Genomic DNA, 6235 nt, shown 5'->3' with positions numbered 1-6235 from the left:
GCTATGAGAAAATTAATTTCTGTTGTTTAGGCTACCCAATCTGTGTTACTTTGCTGTGGCAGTTCTAGCCAACGAATACAAACCCAAATACAGGAAGCAAAACTGACAGAACTAAAAAGAGAAACAGACAGATCCATAATTACAGTTGTAGCTGTCAACATCCCTAGTTCAGATAGAACTAGTTTCCAAAAATCAGTAATGATATAATAATATTATCAACTAACTAGATGCAATTGTTATTGATATTGTAGTTTGCTATTGTGATTGTTTTATAATTGTAAAGTGACACTTATGTAGTACCATCAAACAAGAACAGAATACACATTCTTTCCAAAGTGCATGTGGAATTTTCACAAAAATAGACCAATGACTATGCCAACATTAATACATTTCAAAGAATTGAAATCATAAATATGTATAGTCAAAGAAAAAAAGAGAAAAGACACAAACTACCAGTAACAGAAATGATAAAGGAGATATCAAGTAGACCATGTTGGCTTTATAAGAACGGAATACTAAAAACAACACTGCACATACAATTTTATGACTTAGATGAAATGAACTAATTTGACAAAAATGACTAAATTGACAAGTAGATGTAAATTTTATGACGATGAAAATGAGAACCTGAAGAGTCTTTAGTAAAGAATTTGAATTCATAAAGATCTTTAAAACATCTATTTGCAAAGATTATTTTAATAGAGAATCCCACTTAAAATTTAAGAGGAATAAATATTAAATCTAAATACACATTTCAGAAAAAAAAAGAGAATAGAAAATGCTAAATATCTTCCTTGGTCAGGATTATCCTTATACTGAAATTAGAAAAAGTATTGAAAGAAAATGATTCTATAGACCAATATCCCTCATGAACACAGATGAAAAAAAGTCTTCAACAAAATATTGTAAAATTGAATGTAAGAATACATGGAAATAATATAATTATCATTGACCAAGTAGGGCTTATCTCAGGAATGCAAGGCTGGTTAATATTTGAAATTACTGAAGGTAATCCATCAAATTAGTATTCTTTTTAAAAAATTTGTTCTTTTTAGATATACAAGAAGTAGACTGTATTTTGATATATTATACATACATGGAGTATAACTTATTCTAATTAGGATATCATTCTTATGGTCGAACATAATGTGGGGCTGCAATGGTCATATATTCATATATGAACATAGAAAAGTTGTGTCAGATTCATTCTACTGTGTTTCCTATTCCCATCTCCCCTCCCTTCCCTTTATCTAATCCAATGAACTTCTATCCTTGCCCCCCTTATTGTGTGTTAGATCCACATATCAGAGAGAACATTCAACCTTTTTTGGGGGGATTGGCTTATTTCACTTAGCATGATAGTCTGCAGTTCCATCCATTTACTGGCAAATCCATAATTTTATTCTTTCTTTATGCCTGAGTAATATTGCATTGTGTATATACACCACACATTTCATTATCCATTCATCTGTTGAAAGGCACCTAGTTTGGTTTCATAGGTTAGGTTCTGTGAATTGAGCTGCTAAAACATTGATGTGGCTATCATATGCTGGTTTTAAGTCCCTTGGGTATAGACCAAGGAGTGGGATAACTGCATCAAATGGTGGTTCCATTCCAAGTTTTCTAATTACTCTCCATTCTGCTTTCCAGACTGGTTACACCAATCAAATTAATATTCTAATTGAGAAAATCTACATGATTCTATCCATAGATGAAGAAAAATATTCAACAAAATTCAGCATTCATTTCCATATAAAAATGTTCAGTGAACTTGGAAAAGAAGGGAATTCCTACAACCTGATAAAATTCATCTATAAAAATCTCAGCACCAAGTCACACTTAATGGTGAAAGATTTGTTTCCCCCAAGATCAAGAATAAGGTAAAGATTTTCAGTTGTACTACCAGCATTTAACACATATTGGAAGGCCTTGCCATTGCGAAAAGTAATAAAAATATATAAAGATGTATATGTAAAAGAGTAAAAATTAAAAATGACCCTATTCGTAGAAGATGTAATTATGTAGAAAATCTCAAAGAATCTGCAAAAAAAATGTAGATTAAAATGTGAGTTTAACAAAGTTAAACTCAAACAATTGACTATGATACATAGTCAATTGAAACACAAAAAGTCTTCACATTTCTCTATATTAACAACATCCAATTATAAATCAAAAAAATATAAATAGACATTTATAATATCTCCAAAAAATAAAATACAAAGGTATAAAAAAGTCAAAAAATTTGAAGAATCCACCTGCTGAAAATCATAAACTGCTAATGAAAGAAATCAAGATATAAATAAGTCAAAAAATGTTCATTCATTCATTCATTGGAAAGTTCAATATAGTAAATATCTTCATTCTATCCATAATAACCTATAAAGTTGAGGAACATGATTCTAGTCAAAAATCTCAACAGAAATTTTTAAAAATACAGACAAACCTGTTTTAAAATTTATATATAAAGGCAAAGGAAGTAGAATAGTTAAACAAATTTTTTTAAAGTTACAATAATCACACTTTCCCAATTTATAAATTTCTATGAAACTACAGTAATCACTGTATTATTATTTAAGACATAAACACAATCATCAAAACAGAATGAAGGAACCCAAAATACACTCACACAAATATGGGCATTTGAATTTTGACAGGTAGAAAAATATTTCAGTGGAGCAATTATAGATTTTTCAAGAATATTGCAACAATTAGACATCCACATACAAAAAAAAATCCTTGATCTAAACCTTGCAACTTACAACACCCAAATAATAATAGATACAAATTTAAAGAGTCAATTAAAACATTTCTATGAGAAAACATAGGAGAAAATGTTCATGATCTGGTGATAAGCAAAGAGTACCTAGACTGTACCCAAAGTATGAACTATAAAACAAAAATTTAATAATTTGGACCTGTAGAAATCTTTAATAATTCTGCTCTGTGAAAAGCACTATTACAAGAATAGAGACAAACTTCAGATGTGCTAAATTATTTTCAATGCATTTTTCTGACAAAGCACTTATATCTCTAATATATAAAAAGTTCTCAAAACTCAACAATATTAAAAGGCATCCAATTGAAAAAATATGCATAAAACTTGAACAGACACCAGTAAGATTATATTGATGGCAAATAAGCACATGAAAAAAATGTTCAGCATCATTAGCTATTTGGGAAATTGAACCTTAAAACATAATGATGTACTCCCACAAATCTATTAGAATGATCAAAATAAACAACACCAATAATGCCAAGTGCAAGTGAGAATGTGGGCAACTGGAACACACAAGCTTTACTCTTGGCATCACAAAGTGATACAACCACTGTGTAAAACAAGATGTTGTGTTCTCATAAAATTTAATAATACATATTATATGACCAAGCGATCTCACTCCTGAGTACTTATAGATATGAAAATATAAGTTCACACAAAACCTATAAGTGAATATTTATAACAGCTTCATTTATTATCATTATTTTTTCATTTATTATTCTTTTTAGTTATGATACAACACCAGGATACACCTTGACATGATCACAAAAGCACATAATCCAACTGGTTCTGATTCAGTCTCAAGCACTTCATTCTCATATCCCTCTCCCCCTTGACCCCCACTCCACAGATCCCTCTTCAATTCATTTACAGTTTACTTTTTTTTTTTTTAGTCCTGTGGACACACCCCATGCTGGGACCCACCCTAGCAGCATTCATCCCACTGTTCTTCCCTTTTCTAGGTCCCCCTTCTTCCTGCCAATCCCCTTTGTCTGCTCTACTGATCTTTCCTCTAATTGGATGTAACTTTCTCTCCCCTCTTTTTTCCCCTGGCTCTCTCTTGTAACAACTTCACTCTTAAGAGTCAAAAGGTGAAATGACTTAAGTGTAAAGTTTAACAAGTGAACAGTCTATGATATACACAAAGGCCTTAAGCTGAGTAACAACAGCCAATGTCTTCAGGTACAAATTATATGATTCTGATTATATGACATTAAGGGAAGGGCAATACCACAGTGGAGAACAGATCAGTGTTTCCCAGGAGTTAGTGGTGGGGAAAGTAGGACTTGGATGTGATTTCTTTATTCTTGTCACTTGTTCTGTTAATTCATTTTCAGTATTCATGAATATTTCTATTCTTCTGAGAGCCTAGAGTTTTGGAATACAAGACAAAACAATAGATTGTCTATATTTTTCTTTTATTTCCTGCCGTGTGTTTCCTTCCCTAGGACAGTGAACATGGGTGGTCAGGCTAATTGTAAGAGGGACTACCAGCAGGAGGATGTAACCCTGTTAATGCTTATTTCCTGATGAACAAAGGGACATCTGGATAGCTTAACAACTTGCCCAAGTTCACACAGAGAATTGGAGGTCAAAGTGCATTCCCAAGTGAGTCCTAAGATTAATATCTTACTGAAATGATAAGAACTACCAGGAAAGCAGAGAACTTTTGCTGGGGTGAGCAAAGCAAGAAGACCACATTATGACTTGTGAACTCTAGGTACCTTTGCCTTTGGGACCCCTTTCCCCATATATAATATCAATCTTAAACTTTTTTTTTTTTTTTTTTTGCAGTATAACTGTGTGTATGCGTGTGCACATGAATGTGTTTGTTTGTTGGAGATGGAGCCTAGGACCTTGCAAATACCAGGCAAGTATTCTACCACTGAGCTACATCACCAGACCTCAATATAACTTTGACTACATTAACTTCTTTTCCTATTTTAGGAAAAAAATAATGGATTTACAAGGCTCTAGATTTTTTTCTTTTCTTTTCTTTCTTTTTTTTTTTGCTTATGGTTCATTTCCTGTAATTTTCTACTTACACGACCCTAAGAGAAGCAAGCATTAGGGAATGTCTCCTTCCTCACTCAGCATTGCTTCTCGTCTCCCATGCAAGCTCTGCAAGGTTCTCTGATCCACTCCTGGTGGTCCATGCTAGTTGCCAGTGGAATGTCATTGTCTTTTTTCAAACTTTGAAGATCTGAAGGATCAGTCTATGTGTTTACTCTTCAAGCTTTAAAAGTTTCTTTTTGTCCTGATTTTACAAGAAATTACTCTACATGGTATACTGGTGGACACGTGTTATACATTTGTACAAAACCTTGGAATGTACAACATCGAGAGTGAACCAAGTATAATCTATGGACCTTGGAGGATAGGATGTGTCGAGTTAGGTTCCTTAATTATAACAAATACATCACTCAGCTGGGGAATACTCACAATCAGGGAGGCTGGGCATGTATGGGAGAGGGGAGTATTATAGAAAATACCTACTGTCTCAGTTTTTCTGGGAACCTAAAAGTATTCGAAAGAGTAAAGCTTAATCATAGACAAGGACAATGCCTTGCTTCAAAGATAAGCTTCATTTCCTTACAGGTTTTTCTGTTCCCTTCCATACCATCTGCCAGAGAATAGTCAGACACAAACTTGTGGCCAGTGAGGACAGTCATCTACACACCTTACCCTTCACTCATGAGAGGAAGAACAATGGCTGTGATCCACAATCCCGTGATCTAGAAGACTGCCAGCAGAAATGAGGGCTTTCAGCACTTTCCCAAGGACTTCGTCTAAACATCACGGCCTCTTCCCTTTCTTCTTCCTTGACTATTTTGATAAAGGAGTCTATGCTTCACCACTGGCAGATGGTGTTACAGAGTTTCTGTGAGGTCATGAGGAAGCCTGCTAAATAGATTGTTCAGTATTTAGTATCTCACTGTTACAAAGATCATATTTGACAGGCTATTTAGCTAAAAACAAGGAAAAAGAAGACAATCTTGCAAAAGTAGCTGTTGAAATAAAATGTATTTAACTTGTCATGAACGGAACATTAATAAATGCATTTCTGTTCCTAAAAATAAGTAAAGCTTAATAAAAAAACTTTTGTGGTCTTCCACATGTATTAAGGGCTCTCAGTGATGTGCCTAACTGTGCCTAACAGATGCTCTGTCTGCAAAGCAGTCACTAGGAATTGAAAAAGTTCTTTAAATTTCTTAGAGGATAGGCATGATAGCAGCATCATGACAATGATGACACTTCTGACTTCAGACTTTCTTCAGGGAAAGGGTGAATACAGTTTCCACATTGTTAGACAAATGCATTTCAACTTATGGGTCTTCACACTTCCTTTTCAGTAAAATAACCCAAACTAGTTCCTTTCACCCATACCTAAATACCATCAGTATCACATGATGATTAAGAGAAAAAAAATAAGAAAGGGAACATATTTCACAGATTTTT

Source organism: Marmota monax, unplaced genomic scaffold, assembly GCF_021218885.2.
Source record: "Marmota monax isolate L192 unplaced genomic scaffold, Marmota_monax_Labrador192_F-V1.1 WCK01_AAM20220418_F8-fsc00585, whole genome shotgun sequence".
In the NCBI taxonomy this organism is placed as follows: domain Eukaryota; kingdom Metazoa; phylum Chordata; class Mammalia; order Rodentia; family Sciuridae; genus Marmota; species Marmota monax.
The sequence above is the reverse complement of the archived record's forward strand: the minus strand, read 5'-3'. Positions refer to the sequence as shown.